This window comes from Dromiciops gliroides, chromosome 4 (assembly GCF_019393635.1).
Source record: "Dromiciops gliroides isolate mDroGli1 chromosome 4, mDroGli1.pri, whole genome shotgun sequence".
Classification (NCBI taxonomy): Eukaryota; Metazoa; Chordata; class Mammalia; order Microbiotheria; family Microbiotheriidae; genus Dromiciops; species Dromiciops gliroides.
Genome location: NC_057864.1, coordinates 255,382,002 through 255,405,060, shown reverse-complemented (window position 1 = coordinate 255,405,060; position 23,059 = coordinate 255,382,002). Strand labels below are relative to the sequence as shown.

At 44.6% G+C, this 23,059-nt stretch overlaps 1 protein-coding gene across 2 annotated transcripts in view; it reads left to right on the top strand.

Annotated features, from left to right (window-relative positions):
• Positions 1-23,059, top strand: part of TFEB (transcription factor EB) — an 87,541-nt gene that overhangs the window by 21,315 nt on the left and 43,167 nt on the right. The gene's annotated exons all lie outside the window — the stretch shown is intronic.

Sequence of the window (23,059 nt, the reverse complement as noted above, 5' to 3'; positions counted from 1 at the left end):
TTATTTTATGACATCCAAGGCCCACTTCTTGGTGGCAGATTCTCAGTCTTGGTCTCCTGGTTGTGCAAGTCAGTCATTAGAGGTTATGAACTGGAGATTGGTGCTATTTGATGTGGCCCCTAAACCTGAGATTCAGCAGTTTAAGGCTGTGGAGATGAGAGGAGTATGTCTGTCTCTGAAGAGGGGCCAGTAGGAAACCTAATCCTATGGCTCAAGTAAGACCTGGCCAGGAGTCCGGCTTAGGACATCTTTTCTCTCTCTATTCCTTGTGCCTCAGTTTCCATTCATTTTCTGGGCAGTAGGGATCAAGGGATGCTTGGGCAGGGCCCCCTGGAGGTACCAACATTGAGTTCTACAAGAGTCCACGGCAAGATGTACAAGTGGTCACTTTGGCCAGAGTGATGGGTGAAGAGGATAGGGCTTGGCACTGGGATGGAGGTTGCCTCTTGCAAGTGGCATTTGGATCCCCCAGGGGAAGGAGAGATTTGAATTCAGGGTTGATGAGAGTTCGAGTATGAGAGTATAAGGTCTTCCAAGGTTGTGGCTCATTCTGCCTGGTTAGTAATCCTTGGTCACATTTGTATCTTGAAACAACTTGCACAACTTCCTGTCTTGGTGAGGCCACTGGAGGCTGGGTGAGAAATAGCACCCTGAGAAAAATGAGGAAATTCTGGGCCTGAAGGGAGGGCCTTGGGAGATGTCTGGGCACTGAATGGGGCTGCGGACCTTAGACTCCAGGCCTACAGACCAGAGCATCCCAGCCATCTCTCTTCAGAGTGCTTTCCAGACTGCCTGGTGAGGTAGGGGAGCCTTAAGGTACACTGCCCTTGGTCAGTAGGGGAAGGATGGTGTGGATGGGGTCTGAGCCTTGGCCAATTAGATGGGCCTTGGAATTACTCTGGGGGGCGGGGGAGGGAGGGATGATGGGATACCTGGTGAAAGGAGGTAAGCCTAGGGGGATACTTTGTCAGAGATGAACCAGCACTGGCTTTAGGGGAGAGAGGAAGTACAGAAAGCAGCACTAGTCTTATCACCAGCCCCAGCCCTCAATGACCAAATCTTGGCTTAGGCACTGCTTACCACTGATTTCTGAATACACTTGGGAGGAGGAAAGCTATTGCGGCTGCTCTGCCACGCTGAGCCATCCCCAGGCCAGGACAGGGACGGGATCCCACTGTCCCCTCCTTGGGAGCTTGGAAGGAAGGGCAGTGCCCAGCCTAGGGTAAGTGTGAGGGGTAGAGAATCACATATCTGTAGCTGGAAGGGGCCTTGCAGATTCTAGGGTCTCTGATCTAGGTCTGAAAGAGACCTTAGAAGCACCAGTTCAGGCCACATACAGGCCCCCTCCTCTTTTTTTTTTTTTTGCAGGGCTATGGGGGTTAAGTGACTTTCCCAGGGTCACACAGCTAGTCAGGTGTCTGAGGCCGGATTTGAACTCAGGTACTCCTGAATCCAGGACCGGTGCTTTATCCACTGCACTACCTAGCTGCCCCTGAGGCCCCCTCCTCTTAATCCCCAGTTAGAAGGATCTCCCCCAACTTTGAACAGTCATACTCCTCCTCAGGTATGAAACAGGTAAGCATTAGACAGTATCCTTAGACACTGAGATGGCATCACCTAGGCTCACTAACTGTACCTGTGAGGCAGGCAGGGCCTCACATGTCTTACCTCCCCATCATGACTGTAAACTCATTATAGGCAAAGGCTGTCTCTATTTCCTTAGCACAGCCTGGTTTCTAGCAGGCCCACAAGAAATGTTTGTCGATAGACAGACAACATAGTAGACTAGAAAGAGCCCTAGATTTAGAGTCGGAAAACCTGGATTCGAATCCTGCTTCTAGTCGCTAGGTGTGCGACCTAGGACAATTCAAATACCCTCTTCCAGCTTCAGATCCCCATCTGCAAAATATGGAGACTGGACTAGATCAGAGGTGTGTGTGTCAGATCCCTTTGGCAGATTGGTAAAGTCTATGGAACCCTCCTCAGAACCATGTTTTTTATTTGTTTGTTTGTTTTTTGGGGGGCGGGGCAATGAGGATTAAGTGACTTGCCCAGGGTCACACAGCTAGTAAGTGTCAAGTGTCTGAGGCAGAATTTGAACTCAGGTCCTCCTGAATCCAGGGCTGGTGCTTTATCCACTGTGCCACCTAGCTACCCCCAGAACAATGTTTTTTAAATGAATAAAGTAAAATACATAGGATTACAATGGAAAATGAAATTATAGTGAGATAGTTACCCTCGAAAATATATACACACATATATTATATATCTCTGGGTGTGTATATGTGTGTGTATAAATAATAAATAAACAAATAAATGAATGAACAAACAGATAAATGAATGAATAGATAAATAAATTAACGAATAAAATAAAACAAGGAGGAGGGGTAGGACAGACAGAAGAGGAGTCTAGGGGTAGGGATCACAGATGGGAGCAGCTGAAGGTTTCTATGAGGGGACAGTGGGGATCCCGTCCCTGTCCTGGCCTGGGGTTGGCTCAGTGTGGCAGAGCAGCCTCAATAGCTTTCTTCCTGGCTAGGGCTTAGCAGAGGCCAGCAGAGTGGAGGGATAAGACCTGGGACAGACTCCTTCCCTTCTGGGCAGTGAGACTAATTAAGCTCACTGGGTGCCTGTTGACTATGGGCAAAGCTAAAGACCCGATGGTTGAATCCCAGCTTTAACACTGACTAGTCTGACCTTAGGCAAGTAACCTCACCTCCCTCAGCCTCAGTTTTCTCATCTATAAAATGGGGGTAGTCATACTTGCCCTGTTTGTCTCACAGTTTTTAATTAGTCATCTTATTTTTGGAATGGATCCATGATTTCAGTGATAAAGGGAACTCCTAATGAAGAAACTGTCTCTTGTCATGTAACTTGGCACCCAGTCTGCAACTTATTGTCTTAGAGAGTTTCTGAGGACACTGATAAGTTAAATGATATGTCCAGGGTCACACAGCCTGTGTCAGTGGTGGGACTGGAACTCAGGCCTTCCTGGCTCCGAGGCTGGCTTTTTTAGCCACTATGCTACACTGATTCTCAGGGCAGTCTCAGAGGGTTATTACAGTGATAAAATGATAGATATAGTATTTTATAACTGTAAAAAACACTGTATGTTATCATGATTGTAGGCAAATCTCTTGACTTCCCTGAGATTCGGTTTCCTTATCTGTGACAAGGATCAAACCTTGATGATGATGATGATGGAGGAGTTGGACTCAATGACAGCTTGGATCTATGATACTATGATTTACCTTGCAAGACTATTGGGAGGAAAGTGTTTTGGAGTCTATGGAAATGGGAGATAGATGATAGATAGATAGATAGATAGATAGATAGATAGATAGATAGATAGATAGATAGATAGATAGATAGATAGATAGATAGATAGATGATAGATAGATGATAGATAGATAGATAGATGATAGCTAGATGATAGCTAGCTAGATAGATGATAGATAGATAGATGATAGATAGATGATAGATAGATAGATAGATGATAGATGATAGATAGATGATAGATAGATAGATGATAGATGATAGATAGATAGATGATAGATAGATAGATGATAGATGATAGATGGATAGATAGATAGATGATAGATAGATAGATAGATGATAAATGATAGATAGATAGATAGATAGATAGATAGATAGATAGATAGATAGATAGATAGATAGATAGATAGATGATAGATGATAGATGGATAGAGACAGGTAGATGATAGATATATACACACATACACACACACACATATATATATCAATCCTATATTAGGATTATATCCTATAAGCCTATATTAGAAAGGCCTTGGATTCTGAGGAGGGTTTACTTTCTCTCTTTCTTGCCCTCTCTGGGGTTCCCATTCAGCTCCTGGGTTCTCTTTGCCTGGCTTCCTCAGAAGCAGCCTAGACACTGAGACTAGCGACTTATTTATGTGAATAAAGATGGAAGAACCAAGTCATGGGGAGATCAGCTGCCTCAGCTCAGCCTTCTCTACCCCAATCCCATGACTGGAGTGGTAGGAAGAGTGAGGGAGAGGGAGAAGTCAGGTCCACCGGAGGTGGAGAGTACTCTGGAGTCACTGCTGCCTTGTCATTGTGGCAGAGGGAAATCCCCCCGGCCTGTCTTTGGGATAAGGGTAAAGAAAGTCATGGGGAAGTTCAGTGGTTGGATCTTTGCCCAGAGGGGGCTCTCTTCTGGGTTTACTTCCTGGGATCCTCCAGGAGCCTCCTAAGTCCCTCTTGGTGCCAGCTAGGGCTGGAGGCTTAGCAGGGGAGCCCCTTCTGTGCATCTAGAGGCAGCTAAAGGACATGGACCTTGGAACAGGCTAAGTCAGCAGAACCAAGCAATGGCCGGTCCTAGCAAAGCCCTGGTATGGGTCCAGTGATACCTGTATCTCCCAGTGGAATGGAAGCTCTTTGAGGACAGGGGCAGACTGGCTTTTGTATCTGTATCCCCAGTGTCTAGCACACATACGCATTTAATCAATGCTTGTTTTTTACTGATTGATTAGTTGATTAGAGGGAGTACCCACCTGGATGAAATCACAGGTGCTTGAAGCGGGCACTGTGTTAGTCACTGGGGATACAAAGACAAAATAAGACCATCCTGGTCCTCAAGAAACCTAGAGGGACCCCCGGCAAATAGCCACTGCCTGTGTCCATCAGGAGGGTCAGTGACTCACTTCTAAATCCCAGGGCCAGGCATGTTTGCCCTCAGGAGAGTTTTCACTTAGAACTGGGTCCAGGAGCATTCTCTACTAGTGGTGGCAACTCTCTGGATGGAGGGAAGGGAAGGAACATTCTTCAAGGCTGAGTTCTAGACACTCCCTGGAAAGGTTTCCTTATTATCTGAAAGATTTTGCCTTCAATCAGTTAGGGAAGTGAATAAAGTGCTAGTCCTGGAGTCAGGAAGATCTGAGTTCAAATTCAGCCTCCGATGCTTACTACCTGTATGACCTCGGGCAAGTCACTTAACCTCTGCCTCAGTTTCCTCTATTGTACAATGGGGAATATAATAGTACCTCCCTCTCAGGATTGTTATAAAGATCAAATAAGATAACATTTGCAAAGTACAGTTATCCCTTCTGCATCACTGGGCTAGGGGTATGGCACCCCTGCAATCTAGAAAATCCATGTAAAATTTTTTGGCCCTCTCCGTATCAGAGAAGAAGTCAGATTTTTTTCTTTTTCTTTTATGGGGTGTTTATAGTACTTTATTGTAAAATTTGGGTTAAGTATAGGCCACATGTAGGTCAATGTTAAGTAAAAATACTTTTTCTGTGTCGTCTGCTAATCTTTGTGTGTGGTCTGCAGCTTCTACAAAACTCCCAAACAATTCCCATTTAATTTCTTATGCTGACTCATGCTATATCAAAATCACAATGGGGAGAGCCGTGATGGGGCAGGAATAACTGTATTTAACATATGCCTGGGACATAATAGGTGTTTGACAAATGTTTATTCCCTTCCATCCTTCTTTTCCTTTAAACCTCTGGACTTGAAGCCCTTTGTCTTTACTACCATCGGATGTGAGACATCAGACCCAAATCCCACTTCAGACTGTAGTCTGATGTCTCCCTTTTCTGTCTGGGGTTCATGTCTCTGCCTTCCAATGGAGCAGAGCCAGAAAGTCCAGTACCAGAGTAGGCCTGCTAGAACTTTGGGCCTGGGAAAGGCATCCTAGAAAATGCTCAGATCTGCCCCTTTCATTTTAAGAATAGTACAGTGGAAAGGGTACTTGCTGTGCTTGGAGTCTCAGATGCTGAGTTCAAATCCTAGGTCTGGACTTGTTAGCTGGGTGACCTTGGACAACTCACCTCTCCATCTGCACCTCAGTTTCCTCATCTGTAAAACAAAGGAGCTTGGGCGGCTAGGTGGCGCAGTAGATAAAGCACCGGCCCTGGATTCAGGAGTACCTGAGTTCAAATCCGGCCTCAGACACTTGACTAGCTGTGTGACCCTGGGCAAGTCACTTAACCCCCATTGCCCTGCCCAAAAAAACCAAAAACAAAACCAAAAACAAACCAAAAACAAAAAACCCCAAAGGGTCTCATTTTTAGAGCTTAGAGCTCTAGATCTATGACCCCATGAATCATGGATGGGGAGATTTAGGCTTAGGGAGTAGAAGTTACATCCTCATGGTCACATAGTAAGTTTTGGAGAACCAGGTCTCCAGCCTACAGCCTCCAGTTCTTTGTATTCTACCACAGTCGTCTCACTTCCTCCCCATTCTTGCTTTGTTTGGGCTTGCTGCAGGTGTGGCCCCATCCCCCCAGACCTTCCCACCATCCCCTCTGCTCCCACTGTATCACAGCTCCCTGTAACAGAAGTCAGGAGTGAAGGGCGGCCAAGACAGAGCCTGGCATGGTGATCTGGGCATGTGGGGCGCACTCAGGAAATACACGGACTGGTTTGATCAATGAAAAGAAGGATGAGTATATGGTTGCTTGTTGTTCTTTGGATCACAGATGCAGAGCAGGAAGAGACACTAGCGGATATCTAGTGAAATGTCCTCTTTTTGTAGATGAAGGAACCGAGTCTCAGAGACTCAACAAGTCAGCAAGTGCCTACTAAGTGCTGAGGATACAAGGAAAGGCAAAAACAATTGCTGCCCTCCAGGAACTCATAGTCTAATGAGAAAGACAACATGCAAACAGCTCTGTGTATAGAAGCTATATCCAAAGGTAAAAGGAGGGGTAATTTTGGAGGGAAGGCTAGCACCGATGGGAAGAGGGGGGGGATGTTTTTTGCAGAAGGTGGGATTCTAACTTTGATTTGAAGGAAGCCAGGAGTTGGATGTCTGGAGGGGCAGTGTCCCAGGCTGCGCCCCCCGCCTTCCCCCACCGGTCGCAGGCAGTGAGGATGTTCAAGGCCATGTGGGAGGCAAATGGCAGGATTCGAGCCAAGGTTCTTTCTTCTCTGATAGAAGAAGGCTATGTACGGCATCTTAACTTGGGGGGGGTATCCTCAGTTTCCCCATCTCTAAAACAAAGGGGTTGGAATAGACGCTCTGTCCAGTGTCTTCCATCCCTAGATCCAATCCTATGATCCTTATCTCAGGAGGCCACCAAACAGGGTAGATCCCAGGACAGTAAGAATCCCTTATGGATCATAGATTTAGAGCTGAAAGAGGTTATTTAGACCAACCCCCCTCCCCATTTTATGGATGAGAAGTGACTTGCCCGAGGTCACCCAGGTCACAAGAGTCAGGGTTGGGATTTGAACCCAGGTACTATGACATAGAATCCTATGTTTTTTTCCTCTGAACCACACTACCTGAGTTCTGATGCCACCTTTATTGTATAATCTAAGCCTTCTGTGGGCCTCAGGTGCCTCCAGCCCCCTACAAGGTGGGGCAGTTTTTCTGTTCTTAGCTAAATGGAAAAGGGCAGGAAGAAAAGGACATCTGCCCATGTCACAGAACTCAGGTGCCAGATTATGGCGTCTCATTCTCTGGTACCCCGGCATCTTTCCTCTGTATGGTGACTCTTCCCCAACTCTTGGCTCCTCATAACCCCTAACCTGGGGCCACAGGCTGCCTAGCTCATGGGACGGGAATGTATGTCACCCTGTGAGCCGTGCCAGGGTCTGTGTCATGGCTCACAATCAGGTATAAATATCCCCCCTGCTCAGAGGGCTTTGAAGTGTGAAAGACCGAGGGAGGTGGGCAGGGCCCTCGAATGGGGGCAGGGCCCTTCCTGGCAGGAATCTAGCCTCTCCATCAGGCCATTTGCTGGAGCTATTCATAGAGACGCTTCATTACCGGCTCTATTTTTAACTCAGCTTTAAAATTTTGCCAGCACCTGGTCTGGTGCTTACTGAAGAGGGGTGGGAAGGGGGTGGGAGGATGAGAGGGTAGAATGATGCTGCCCAAGGAGCCTGGGCTGGAAGTCTTGGTAGGAAGGAAATAGGGGATATCTTCTCGCGGTGGATAGAACATCAGGGCTGGAGCCATTTATGAACTGTGTGACGTTTGGCAAGTTAATTAAACTCTATGGGCCTCAGCTTCCTCCTCTGTGAAATGAGGGGGTGAATCAGGTGATCCAGAGACTCCCCTCCGTGTCTAAAATCCCTTGCTCTTTATCCGAGGGTCTTAGGCAAGACCCTCAAATCAAATCCGGTGGTTGTTGTGATCTCGTTCAAATCCCAGTGTTTGTCCTTCTTCTTCTTCTTCTTCTTCTTCTTCTTCTTCTTCTTCTTCTTCTTCTTCTTCTTCTTCTTCTTCTTCTTCTTCTTCTTCTTCTCCTTCTCCTCCTCCTCCTCCTCCTCCTCCTCCTCCTCCCTCTCTCCCTCCTTGTCTCAGTTTCCCGATTTGTAGAGTGGGGATTTGTTATCATAATTAATATTTATTTGGTTCTTTAGGATTTTCAAAGCATTTTTAACCTGAGCTTCACAACCACCCCGAGATAGGTGCTACAGGTATTGAAATCCATCTTTTTACAGATAGGGATACGGAGGTTCAGAGAGAAGTTATATGTGACTTGTCCATTGTCACAAAGCTAGGCAGTGTTGGAGGTGGGATTCAGACCCAGCTCCCTGCCTCTTATATGGTGTTATTCTGTCCAGATCACCATAGAGGGTAGTTGTGAGGAACAAAATGAGATGACTTGTACAGGGTTTTCCAAAAGTCTTGGTGCAGTTTTAAGCATTGCTCGCCTGCACTAAGACTTTTGGGACACCTTCTATAAGGCCCTTTATAAATGGTAAAGCATTTGAGGAGGTTGGTGGCAATGATAATGTCTGACCATCAATGGGCATATGAACAGAAACCTAATGAAGAATGGGCTGATTAATGGACAGACTCTAGAGCTGAGGATCAAGTCACCATGCCTTGTCGTTGGAATGGGCCAGGACTGATTGTTTATTGGCCAGAAAGCATATTGGTCATCCCCAAAGTCAGAATACCATGTTCTGGGTTTGGCCGTTCTTGTCCAACAGCTGCCCCTACCAGCCCCGCTGGGCACACTCTTCCCCATGGCTTTCCTCCTGTGTTCCATACCTTTGCACAGGGTGTCCTCCATGTCTGGAAGGCACTTCCTCCTCCCTTCCACCTCTTAAAATACCTCACTTCCCTCCAAACTCAGCTCAACCTCCTAATGCATCCTTTCCTAATTCCCCCAGCTGTCAGTGCTTTCTTTCTCAATTCCATTGTTCATTTGTTTTCAGTGGCATCCAGCTCTTTGTGACCCCATTTAGGGTTTTCTTGGCAGACACTAGAGTGGTTTTCCATTTTCTTCTCCAGCTCATTTTACAGATGAGGAAAGTGCGGCAAACAGGGTGAGGTGACTTGACCAGGGTCACACAGCTAGGAAGTATCTGAGGCCAGATTTGAGCTCAGATCTTCCTGACTCCAGGCCCAGTGCTCTATCTACTGTGCCACCTAATGGCCCTCCTCCCCTAATTACTTTGCATTAACTTTATATGTGGTTTGTACTTATTCTCTGGATATATATTGTGTCCCATCTACAGTAGAATGTAAGTGGGGAGGGCGGGGACCGTTTCATTTTTGTCTCTGTACTCCCAAGGCCTGGCACGCAGAAGGTGATTAATTAATGCTTGGTGCTTAATAAGTGCTTAGAATTCAGTCAACCTTCCTCCTGAGAGGACCCTTCTAGACCTGGGCTCTGACTATGCTATGGCTGCGGAGGAAGGGAATCAAACAGACATGGGTTGTTTAAAAAAGCTTGGCGGCCTAGAGGAGGTCAGGGAGGAAGAGAGGCCCCTGGCCGCTTTCCCTCTTGGCACCCACAGTCTGGCATCCCAGGATGGCTCTGTAGAAACATTGGTGCTTGCATGTGGATGGTATATGGTTGTGGATATGAGAGCCTAGTGGCACAGGTGGAGACAGGAGGGTTGTTCCCCTTTAAGAAATTTTGATTAAGCTTCTCCTGTGAGTCAAGACGCATTGATTGAGCACCCACTATGTGCAATCAATAAAGCAACAACAGTCCATGAGGCACCTGCCATGTATCACAAACTGTGTTAGATGCTGGAGATACAACAAATATACAAGTGAGACAATATAGAAAAAGAAAAGTCAAAACATTTTGGGGAGAACCAGCACCAGGAAAGGCCCCAAAGAAGAGTTGACATTAGACCTGAACTTTGCAGGAAGCTAGGGAGTTTAAGAAGTGTGGAGGAGGGAGTGCATTCTAGGCATGAAGGACAGCTTGTGCAAAGGTGTGGAGGTGGGAAATGGAATATGTAGTTTGAGGAATAGTGAGTAAGGCAGCATGCAGAATCCATGAAGTGAGGTAATATGTAATAAATCTTGAGAAGCAACCTGGAGCCAGATGCCGAAGGGCTTTAAATGCCAAAGAAAGGAATTTATATTTTATCCTAGAAGCAATAGGGAGCCAGGGAACTTTTGAGATGGGGAGGGACAAGGTCAGTCCTGTGCTTTAGGAATATGCCACTTTGTCAACTGTCTACTTAGAGCTTCCATTCTACTTGGAGAAAGATATATCTATATAAATAAGTATAACATAGGGAAAATTGAGGTAGAAGAGAGTATTAACAACTGGGGGGAGAATCAAGGAAGGCTTCATGGAAGAGATGTATCCAAGCTGAATCTCAAAGAAGATTCCATTCTTTCCTTCCTTCATTCCTTTATTTGTTCCTTCATTTGTTCCTTTGTTCCTTCCTTCTTCCCTCCCTCCCTTTCTCTCTCTCTCTTTCTGTGCCTTCCTTCATTCATTTGTTCCTTCCTTCCTCCCTCCCTTCCCTCCTTCTTTCTTCTCTCTCCTTCCTTCCTTCCATCCATCCTTCTTCCATCCCTTCCCTCCTTCTTCTCTCTCCTTCCTTCCTTCCTTCCATCCTTCCTGCCTCCCTTTCTCCCTCCCTTCCTACTTTCCTCCTTTCCTCTGAGTTCCCCTCCAACTCTGAGAGTCTGTGAGACTGTGAGGCCTTCCAAGTCTGGTCCTTGTTTGGATCATCCATTTTCTTGACGTGTGCTAGCTTCAACTCCATCTTGTTGCCCAAGCTTTTCTTACACAGATATGGGATATCAATTATAGACAAGGTCCATATTTTCCTTTTCCTTTGAGGAATGGAATTCACCTCATAATTCATTCAACAAACATTAAGCACCTACTCTGTGCATAGCACTGTTAGCCATGATGCAACCCCTACCCTCATGGAGCTTTTGGGTGGACAGGATCCATGTACAGACAACTGCAGAGTATTATAGGATGGGTACAATGGAGAGATGATAAAAATTGCTGTGTCAGGCTAGAGTTTGAAAAAACTTATTACCCAAGGATATGGGTGTGGGGGTGGGCAGGGCTAGACTGAGATCTAGGGAGCCTTTCTGCAGGAGGAGGAGATTACAATTAGAGGATTGGTGGGAATTCAACCATTCAAGACGGGGAGGGACAGGGCACAGGGAACAGCATTAAACAAAGGCCTAGAAATCTGAGAGGGTGGGTTTTGTTCAAGGTTAAAAAGGAAATTGGGGTAGGAAGGGTGAAAGGTCAGAGAGAAATCCACTTTTGAGTGTAGTGGAAAGTCTTATTCTTGAAGCATTCACCAGCGCAAAGTTGGAGGACAAATAGTAGAAATAACAATAATTCACATTTATATTTAGCTTTATGGTGCCCAGAGATGTTCCTTAAAACAAACCTGTGAGGTATATGTATTTATACACACACACACACACACACACACACGTGTGTGTGTGTGTGTGTATTTACAGGTGAATATGGAAGGTACAAGGAGGTTGAGGAATTTGCCTAATCATAAAACTAGTGACTCAGATCTAATTCTGGATCCCATGCTTTTCCTACTGTAGATGAGTAGAGAGAAGGTGGAAGTTAGTGGGGGAAGAATAAAACTCTGGAGGAAGGAAAGAGTTACCCCAAAATGCCAAGAACAAACCAAGAGAATCAATAAGTAAACATTTATTAAGCACCTACTATGTGCCAGGTACTGTGCTAAGTGTGTGGGATACAAAAGGAGGCAAAAGACAGTCCCTGCCCTCAAGGAGTTTACAATCTAATGCAAGAGACATACAAAGAAATCAACACAAAGCAAACTATAGACAGGATAAATGGGAAATAATTAACTGAGGGAAGAGGATTTGGGGAAGGTGGCTAGTTAAGAGAAGTAAAGAGAAGACAATGTTGTAGGATGGCTCTAGCCTGTCTTTTGAGATTAATTTCCCATCATTCACCCTTATTCATGCTTCATTCCAGGCAAACTGGCTTACTTGTTTTCTGTACACAACATTCCACCTCCCACCTTGGTGCCTTTGCATGGGCATGCCTCAGATGCTCTCCTTTCTTACTTCCTCCACCTATTAGAATTCTTAACTTCCTTCCAGGCTCAGCTCAGGGGCTACCTCCTATCCTTTCCTCATGTTTTCTAACATGGGATCATCCAGCTTTTGCTTGAAGACCATTAGAGATGGGGAAGTCATGACCTCTCAAGGAAGTCCACTTCATTATTGGACAGCTCTGATTGTTAGAAAGTCATTCCTTATGTTGAGTTGAAATCTACTTCTTTCTAACTTCCACATATTGGTCCTGATTCTTCTTGTTACTATAGCCCAAGAGCCCGTTAACTTCTGGGGGGCTGCCATGGCACCCTGTGTGACCCTAGTGCTCTTCCCATCCTGCTTTTAAAAAAAATGACTTTGAGGGGCAGCTAGGTGGCACAGTGGATAAAGCACCAGCCCTGAAGTCAAGAGGATCTGAGTTCAAATCCAGCTTCAGACACTTGACACTTGTTAGCTGGGTGACCCTGGGCAAGTCACTTAACCCCAATTGCGTCACCAAAAAACTAAACAAACAAACAAAAAACCAAAATTTAAAAATGACTTTGTATTTATTTTGTCTACATACAGGAGTAGCACAATGTCTTGGATAGAGAGCTAGCCCCAGGGCCAGGAAGACTCAGGTTCAAGGCCTCTACCTCGAATTGGTTATATGACCTTGAGGAAAGTCACTTAACACTTGAGTACCCTAGGCAACTCTTTAAGGTTGTAAGTTAGTTGCAGAGAAATTGCTGACTTGAGTTGTTGGTCTTTTTTTGGATCATTTATTTTCTTGATGTGTGCTAGCTTTTACCTACCCAACTCCATCTTCTTTATCTAAGTTTTCCTTATACAGATATGGAATATTGAGTATATATGAGGTCCATGTTTTTCTTTTCCTCTGAGGAATGGAAGTACCTCATAATTCATTCAACAAACATTAAGCACCTACTCTTTCCTCACCAGGAGATACCTAAACCAATGAAATAACTGGTTTAGTCCCTATTCCTATCTTATATTTTGTATTTACTTATCTGTGTATGTGTTGTTTCAACCCAGTATGTAGAATGTAAGCTCCTTGAGGGTAGGTACTCTTTCTGACTTTTTATGTCCAGTGACTGGCATATGGTAATCTTAATGAATGCTTGTTGGTTTGAATTTGATTGAGTATTGAGATGGGAATCAGGAAACCTGAGTTCTTGACCCAACTCTGTCATCAACTCATTGCATGACCTTGGGCAATTTCTTCTTCTGTAAAGCGAGTGGGTTGGACTATATAGTCAATCAAACATCAGTCATTTATTTTTTTTCTTTCTTTCTTTTATTTTTTTTTTGTGGGGCAATGAGGATTAAGTGACTTGCCCAGGATCACACAGCTAGTGTTAAGTATCTGAGGCTGGATTTGAACTCAGGTCCTCCTGAATCCAGGGCTGGTGCTTTATCCATTGTGCCACCTAGCTGCCCCATCAGTCATTTATTAGACACCTACTATGTGTTAGATACTGTGTTAGACACCAGGGATACAAAGACAGAAATAACACCATTCATTGATCAACTGTGATAGACTTGACTCCTCTCAGCAATACAATGGTTCAAGAGAGTTCCAAAGACTCATGATGGAAAATGCTCTCCAAATCCAGAAAAAAGAACTGTGGAATCTAGATGCAGATTGAACCATAGTACTTCTACTTTTTTTCTTTTTTGTTTTTTGAGGTTTTTCCTTTTTGCTCTGATTCTTCTCTCATTACATGACTAATGCAGAAATATATTTAATGTGATTGTACATATATAACCTATGTCAGATTACTTACTGTCTTGGGGAGGGAAGGGAGGGAGGGAGAAAAATTTGGAATTAGAAATCTTATAAAAACAAATGTGGGAGCAGCTAGGTAGCACAATGGATAAAGCACCAGTCCTGGATTCAGGAGGACCTGAGTTCAAATCTGACCTCAGACAATTGACACTTACTAGCTGTGTGACCATGGGCAAGTCACTTAACCCCAACTGCTTCACCAAAGGAAAAAAAAAAACAAAAAACAAATGTTGAAAACTATCTCTACATGTAACTAGAAAATAATAAAATACTTTTATAAGAAAGAAAAAGAAAAGAAATAACACCACTCCTGCCTTGAAGGAGTTTATATTTTCCGAGGTCCCTTTGGCTCTAACATTCTATTTTTTCTCTATTCTATGGTCTTTTCCAGCTCTGACAGTCTATGCTCCATGTCGTAATATGCTGTGTTCTAAGGTTCTTCCCAGCTCTAACATTCTATATTCCAAGTGCTAACAGTCTTTGTTCTAAACCTCCTTCTTACCCTGGCATTCTAAGTGAGATGGGGTGGGGTGTACTCATGGGAGTATGGGAGAGTCTAGGGACCTCCCCCACTTTCACTGAGATGCACCTGTGTCTTTTGGCAATGACTGGGAGACTGCCCTGAGTGTGTCTACTATGTAAGACTCAATGTCATATGCAGGGCACATCTCTCTATCACTGGGTGCGTCTGTGGCTAGGCTGTCGTGCATAACTAATTTTTTGAACTTTGGGGTTGAATGTAGGAGGCAGGTGTTCTCGATCACCAAACATGCCTCTCTGCCCCACCTTGTGTGAAGCTGTGGTGGTTACAGTTGGGACTAGCCTCCTGCTCCTGTGGGAGGCAGCCTGTGGGTATGGGTTTTTGTGTCCTGATTCTTGGCTTTTTTTTTTTTTTTTTTGCGAGGCAGTGGGGGTTAAGTGACTTGCCCAGAGTCACACAGCTAGTGTCAAGTGTCTGAGGTCGGATTTGAACTCAGGTCCTCCTGAATCCAGGGCCAGTGCTTTATCCACTGCACCACCTAGCTGCCCCCTTTAGTTTGTTTTGAAGTGCTTTCCCCCAAGGAACTCATGGAAAACGGAAAGGGATCCATCTGAAGCATGTGGCTGCTGTTCATGTTCTTTCAGCTCTTTCATTATAGGGTCAAAGAATCAGAGAATCTTATTACTGGAAAGGACCTCAGAGGTCCAACCTGTCCCTGAATAGCAGCCCCTTGTTTAACCTTCTTAATAAGAGGTCATCTAGCTTTTGCTTAAAGATCTTCAGAGATGGGGAGCTCATGGCAGCCCGCTTTGTTTTGGGACAGCCCCAATTGCTAGAAAGTCATTCCTTTTATTGAGTTGAAATCTGTCTCAGTTTCTAACTTCCACCTTTGGTCCTAATTCTGCCAAGTTATACAGTCCAAGAGCCCATTAACCTTCTTAGCTACCATCACTCTGTCCCCATATCTTTCCCACATAAAACTGCTTGTCTAGCCCGCTCCCCTATCCTGAACCTTATGCAGTAGATTTTCTGACCTGTGGTGGGTGACTTCACACTTGTTCCCATTAAATTCCATCTTAGATGAATGTCTCTAGTAATACAGTCTAAGCTCACATTTTCTTGACCAAAGAGACTACAACCAACCCTCTTATAAAACTGAGAAAGAGAAGCTTATTTTTCTTCATAATCCTTGCTCTTTTTCTTTAATGATTGCTGCTCCTCCCCCTTGATGCTGGTTCATAGGGCCCTTGGAACCTTTCATTTCTCTCCTTTATTTTCCCCTCTATCCAAACCATCTCTCAGTTCTGCGATTTACATTGAAGTCTAATCTGAGTGATCGGAGAATAGCATAAAGATCACTGGGTTTAGAACTGGGAGGGACCTTAGAATGTAGTAGATAGATCTCTGGCCTTGGAGTCAAGAATGCTGAGTTCAAATCTTGTCCCAGATACTTTGTAGCTCATGGGCAAGCTCAGTTAGTCAGTCATTAAACATTTTAAAGCACCTACTATGTGCTGGGCATTGTGCTAAGTACTGGGAATACAAAGAAAGACAAAAGAAAGTTCCTGTCCTTAAGGAGCTAAAAATTCAGTAGGGGAGACAGCATGTGGACGGCTATGTACAATCAAGGTATGTACGGGATGAACTGGAGATAATCAATAGAGAGAAAGCACTAGAATGAAGGGGTATTGGGAAAGGTTTCTTGTAGAAGGTGAGATTTTAGCTGAGACTTGAAAGAAGCCAGGGAAGTCAGGAGGAAGCCAGGAAATGAAGAGGAGAGAACATTCTAAGCACAGGGAAAAGGTAGTGAAAATGCCTGGAGCCAAAAGATGGAGTAGCTTGTTTGAGAAACAACATGGAGGCTGATGTCGCTGAGTTCAGAGAGGGGACTGGATAATGTCTTCTTCATCTGTAAAGCAAAGATAACAAGACTGGCACTGATTGCCTTGAAGAGTAGTTGTGTGTAAAATGCTTTGCCAACCTCAAAGCACAATGTACAAATGAGTTATGATTATTTAGTTCATTCCCTTTCATCTTACAGATGAGAAAACTGAGGTCCACAGAGATGAATTAACTTGCCCAAAGGTTCTCTGACTGTAAACCCTTCCACTCTTTCCAAAACATTGTACTGGGATAGTATTTCTCCCTGGGTTCCTTCTTTCTTTCTCTTCCTTCCTTTCTTTCTTTCTTTTTTCTTTTTCTTTCTTTCTTTCTTTCTTTCTTTCTTTCTTTCTCTCTTTGTTTCTTTGTTTCTTTGTTTCTTTGTTTCTTTCTTTCTTTCTTTCTTTCTTTCTTTCTTTCTTTCTTTCTTTCTTTCTTTCTTTCTTTCTCTCCCTCCCTCCATCTCTCTCTCTTTCTTTTTTTATAATAACAATAGCTGACATTTGCATAATGTCATAGTTCTTAATCTTTTTTGTATAAGGGACCCCATTTGGCAGCCTGGTGAAGTCTATGGACCCTTTGTCAGAATCATGTTTTTAAATACATAAAATAAAAATACATAGGATTATAAAGGAAATAAATTATGTTGGAATAGTTTTATATAAATATGTATATGTCTCCGTGTGTATATATACATATATACATACATATATATGCATACACACATACATATATACCAGTTCACAGATCCCAGCTAAAGAACTCTCATTATGATGCTTGAAAATTTCTAGAATATATACATTATCTCATTTGACCCTTACAATAACCCCTGTGAAATTATTATTCCAAGTTCTGTCATTATTATCCCCAATTTACAGTTGAGAAAACCAAGGCTGCAGGTTCCCCGGCTAGTAAGTGATTGAAGTAGGATTCAAACTCAGGTCCTCCAAATTTCAAGTCTAAGATAGTGCTCTACTCTATCCACTGCATAGCTCCCTTCTTTCAACTGGGATCAAAGTCTTAAGCCAAAGAAATGATGCTCTAAAGGGAGACTTCCATGACAACAGGTAGAGGAGGAGATTTTTAATTTGGGGGTGGTGGTGGTGGCAGTGGTGAATCAGGGCCTTTCCAGCTCTCTGCAATCATTCCAAAGAGGGAGTCACTTACTCCACCTAAGGGTGAGGTAGCTTTGATGGGCATGATCCCCCCCACCCTTTGCCCTACTCGGTCCCGTTGTGGCAGGCTTGAGAAGCCCTTATTGCCCCTTTGGAGGGTCAGCCCCAGACATTATACCACAGTGGATGTTCTGGCACAGGGATATCTGCCAGGGAAGGGAGAGGAGAGATTCTCCCTGCCCACCCTGTGGATGGACCAAGATGCTGCCAGGGCTTGTGACTCATCCCCCTGGGAAATTCCACCTGTCACAGAGCAAAGCCTAGCTTGGCTTGGCCCCAGAGCTTACTGGTGGCCTGAGAAGTTGCCAGGCAAGGATGGTGCCCAACCATCCTTTTAGCTCCTGTCAATTCCATGGAAGAGAAATGTTAGACCCCAACCTACCCCTGGAAGTCCTGTGTTAAGGTACAGGTGATAACAATAGTCACTACAGTTCCTTCCATGTTTATGGTCCCTTATGGCTTATGAAGTGATTTCATAGACCTCATTCTTCACTGTGGGGTAGGAGGGGAGCTATTATTACCTCCCTTTTATAGATGAGGACACTGAAATTTAGAGAGGACCAATGACTTACTCATAGTCAAACAACTAATGAGTATGGGAGCCAAGGATTGGACCCAGGGCTTGGGATTGCAACCCCAGTGGTCTTTTCAGTACTCCCCACTGCCTCTTGAGATGACTGACTACTGAGGCATTGGGCTTAATGGGGTCAGAATAGGAACTTGAGGTAATACCAGAGCTTCCCTTGCACTTCTCCCTGAGTTTCAGCCTTACCAATGTTCAGAGTAAGAGACTTCATTTTGGGGGCATTCTTCAGGCAGTTGAAATCAAAGAATAGGTATGGGGCACTTAGCCCAGGATCAATAATCAAAATAATCAATAAACATTTATTAAATGCCAACTATGTGCCAAGCACTATGCTAAGTGCTGGGAGTACATAAAGAGGCAAAAGACAGTCCCTGCCCTCAAGGAGCTTACAATCTAACTGGGGAGACAACATGCAAATACATATATCCAAGCAAGCTATATGTAGGATAAATAGGGAATAATTAGCAGAGGGAAAGCACTAGAATTAAGTAGGCTTGGGGAAGTCTCCCAGTAAAAGATGGAATTTTAGTTGGGACTTTAAGGAAGCCAGGGAGGTCAGTCGGCTCAGAGCTAGTGTTCCAGGAAAGGACTTTGAGCCTAAAGGACCCTTGGAGATCACCTCCTTTTGTTGATTGTAACCCTTTTGGCATTTGGTGGATCCCTTCTCAGAAAAATGTTTTTAAATGCATAAAATAAGATACATAGGGTTACAAAGGCATCCAGTTATGTGGAAATACGGTTATAGAAATATTTTTTAAAACATATGTATGTGTGATCCTGGGCAAGTCACTTAACCCTCACTGACCTGCCCCCTCCAAAAAAAAAAAAAAGGAAAACAAAACAAAACAAAACAAATATACAGACCTCCTGAAATCTATCCATTGGCCTTGTGGGAATTTATGAACCCCAGGTTAAGAAACTTTAGTCTCCTTATTTTATAGAGGAGTAATCTGAGATGCAGAGAAGTTGATTGACTTACCCAAGGTCACACAGTTAATAAGTGGCAGAGGTGAGATTTGAGCAGAGACTCCTTTCCAATCCCCACCATCAGAACATGTTGGCACTTGCAGTAGAAGTGCGGACATATTGGGGAGGGGGTGGGGGTGGATGATAGTGGGGAAGGGTGGGCAAAGGCTACCAGAGCTAGCCACATCCATGACTGGCCCCCTCCCTGGTGAGGATGGTATTGCCTGCGCTCTGGCACACGTCAGGCAGGGCAGAGGGAATAGCGTGACCCTCTCTTTGGGGTGGGGGTGGCTCTCTCCAGGGAACTGAATTCCTGGCCTGCCCCCAGATGCTGAGCTGCCTAGTTCCTCTCCTTGGTAGCACTAGGCTGCATACACACAGCCCCATTGTGTGCCTGGGCCCTCTGCCCACTGCCGGGGCTGGCACTCAGTCACATCAGCAGCAGCCGCCGCTTGGGCACTTCCCCACCCCCTCTCCTCCCACCCTTCAGAGAGACAGAACCCTCTGGCCCACCACAATGGAGGGAGCCAGGGAGGGAGGGGTGAGCTGGCTGGAAAGGCCAGCTGGGCCCTACAGACTAAAGATGCTATAACCTGTGTCCTCCTTTGCTGTGCCAGGAGAAACTCAGGACCGTGAGGGGATTGGAATTTTGGGAGAATGAGGGGGCAAGGCCATCTCCAGGCAGGGTAGTGTGTGGGTCTGAGCTCTTATGTGTCTGCTGTGCCTCAGTTTCCCTTGATGCACATTATCTCTACTACCCCATTTGTATTTTCAGGGGGAAACAGGCTTTTAAAAAACCCCAAAGACTTTGTGTCTCACAGAATGTTAGAGATGGAAGTTACCTTGGCAATCAGCCTGCCTCATTTCTCATGAAGAAACTGAGGCACAATAGAGAAGCTCATTGCCCAAAGTCAGAGAGTGCCTGAGTGGCCTTGCCAGGACTTGAACCCCGCCACCCCGCCACTTTCCCCAGGCCTGGGCTACCCCAAACTGCCTCTCTCTCCCAAGGAATTCTGAATCTCTGGATGTGTCCACCGGGCAAGACCTGGGGCATTTGAGGATAAGGCCCCACCTGCAGTTCCCGGGAGGCCTTGGCTGCTGAGCTCAGGGCCTCCCGGGCATTGAGGCTGCTGAGCAGATTCCTCTTCAGCTCCAGGTGCCAGGCTTTGGGGAGCAGCTTTAAGAAATGGCCCATCCCAGGTGAACCTCTGCCTTCCCCAGCTGATGGCCACAGGCACCAGGAGATGGTGTGTGGAGTGCTCAACTTGGGGTTCCAGAGCAGAAGGAGGACATGGCTTAAAAAACTACCTCTGATTAGCACTAGCTGGCTGACCCTGGCGGTCATGTTACTGAGCCTTGGTATCCAGGCAAATATTGGTAACAATAGCACCTACCTCCCAGGGTTATTGTGAGGTTCCCCAGTAAAATTAAGAAAATAAAGTGCTTTGCAAACCATATGCCCTATAGCTGTCTTTTTTAGTTAGGTTTTTTTTTTTTGAGGCAATTGGGGTTAAGTGACTTGCCCCGGGTCACACAGCTAGTAAGTGTTAAGTGTCTGAGTACGGATTTGAACTCAGTCCTCCTGAATCCAGGGCCGGTGCTCCATCCACTGCACCATCAAGCTGCCCCCTATAGCTGTCTTTTTTGGGGGTGGCGGGGCAATGAGGGCTAAGTGACTTGCCCAGGGTCACACAGCTAGTAAGTGTCAAGTGTCTGAGGCTGGATTTGAACTCAGGTCCTCCTGAATCCAGAGCGGGTCCTTTATTCACCATACCACCTAGCTGCCCCCTTGTCTTTTTTTTTTTAATTAGAAAAGTATTTTATTATTTCCCAGTTTCATGTAGAGATAGTTTTCAGCATTTGTTTTTATAAGATTTTGAGTTCCACATTTTCTCCCTCCCTCCCTTCCCTCCCCCCTCCCCCAAGATGAAAAGCAATCTGATATAGGTTATATCACAATCACATTAAACATATTTCTGCGTTAGTCATGTTGTGAAAGAAGAATCAGAACAAAAGGGGAAAACCTCAAAAAAGAAAAAAACAACAACAAAAAAGTAGAAACAATATGGTTCAATCTGCATCCTGATTCCACAGTTCTTTTTTCTGGAGGTGGAGAGCATTTTCTATCAGGAGTCCTTTGGGATTATCTTGGATCATTGTATTGCTGAGAAGATTTAAGTCTATCCTAGTTGATCATCACACAATGTTGTTGCCTATATCTGTCTTTCAATCAACATTCATTTATTATGCACCTGTTACATGCCAGACACCTAGCTTAGGTGCTGGGGATGTAGTTACAAAGGGGAGACTGTCTCTTGTCCTCAAGGGGCTTACAGTCTACTTGGCCTTCCGAGGATACTAAAAATAGCACTATAATTGTTTTACTGCTTTCTTCATAGGGTTGTTGTAAGAGTCAAATGAGATGGATATAATTGTGAAGTATTTTGTAACCATAAAGAAGTCAATCACTGTGAACTGTTATTATAGCAGAGTCGTAACTGGCACGGGGCAAATAGGACTTTGTCCTAGGGTGCCAACACAGGGAGTGAACAGCTCCTCCTCCCTAACCAGGGCCTCCCTTCCGTGATTTCTATTCCCTCGTGAATTACCTCTGTGGCCTCTCTACCTTGTAGCACATTCACTATCCCCTCAGCAGACATCAAACAGGTGGAAGGTTAGAACCTTGGACTTGGATATACGGAGACCTGAGTTCAAAACCTGCCTCAGACACTTATTAGCCATGTCACTCTGTACAGACCCCTTAAATTTTTTTCAGTCCGTTTCCTCATCTGTAAAATGGTGCCTCCTGGGATTGTTGTGAGGATCAAACCAGCTAACACATAGAAAGACATGAGTTCAAATTCTAAGACCCAGATTTGGCTTTTTAAATAGATAATTTGTACTTACATTAATTTTTCCCCCAATTACATGTAAAGATAGTTTCAACATTACTTTTTTTGTGTGTGAGACAATTGGAGTTAAGTGACTTGCCCAAGGTCACACAGCTAGTAAGTGTCAACTCAGGTCCTCCTGAATCCAGGGCCGGTGCTCTATCCTCTGTGCCACCTAGCTGCCCCTCAACATTCCTTTTTATAAGATTTTGAATTCCAAATTCTGTTTCCCTACCTCCTTCCTAAGACAAGCAAACAATCTGTTATAGGTTATATGATCATTAAGCCCCTTATTTGGCAGCCGAGTGTTTCAGTAGATAAAAGGCTGGGCCTGGAGACAGGAAGACCCAAGTTCAAATATGGCTGTGTGACCCTGGGCAAGTCACTTAACCTCAGTCTGCCTCCATTTCCTCAACTATATAATGAGGATAATAACAATACCTACCTTGAAGGGTTACTGTTGTTTTTAATTATAGAAGTATTTTATTATTTTCCAGTTGCATGTAGAGATAGTTTTCAACATTTGTTTTTATAAGATTTCTAGTTTCAAAATTTTCTCCCTCCCTCCTCTCTCTACCCCCCCAAGACAGCAAGTAATCTGATATATGTTATATATGTACAATAACATTAAACATATTTCTGCATTAGTCATATTATAAGAGAAGAATCAGAGCAAAAAGGAAAAACCTCCAAAAAGAAAAACAACAGCACCAAAACCAAAAGAAATAGTATGGTTCAATCTGCATCCATATTGAAGGGTTGTTGGGGGCAGCTATGTGGTGCAGTGGATAAAGCACCAGCCCTGGATGCAGCAGGACCTGAGTTCAAATCCGGCCTCAGACACTTGGCACTTACTAGCTGTGTGACCCTGGGTAAGTCACTTAACCCTCATTACCCTGCAAAACAAAAAAACAAAACAAAACAAAACCAAAAACATATTGAAGGGTTGTTGTGAGGATTAAACAAGATGACATCTATAAAGGGGTATATAGAAACACATATTCTTTTTCTTT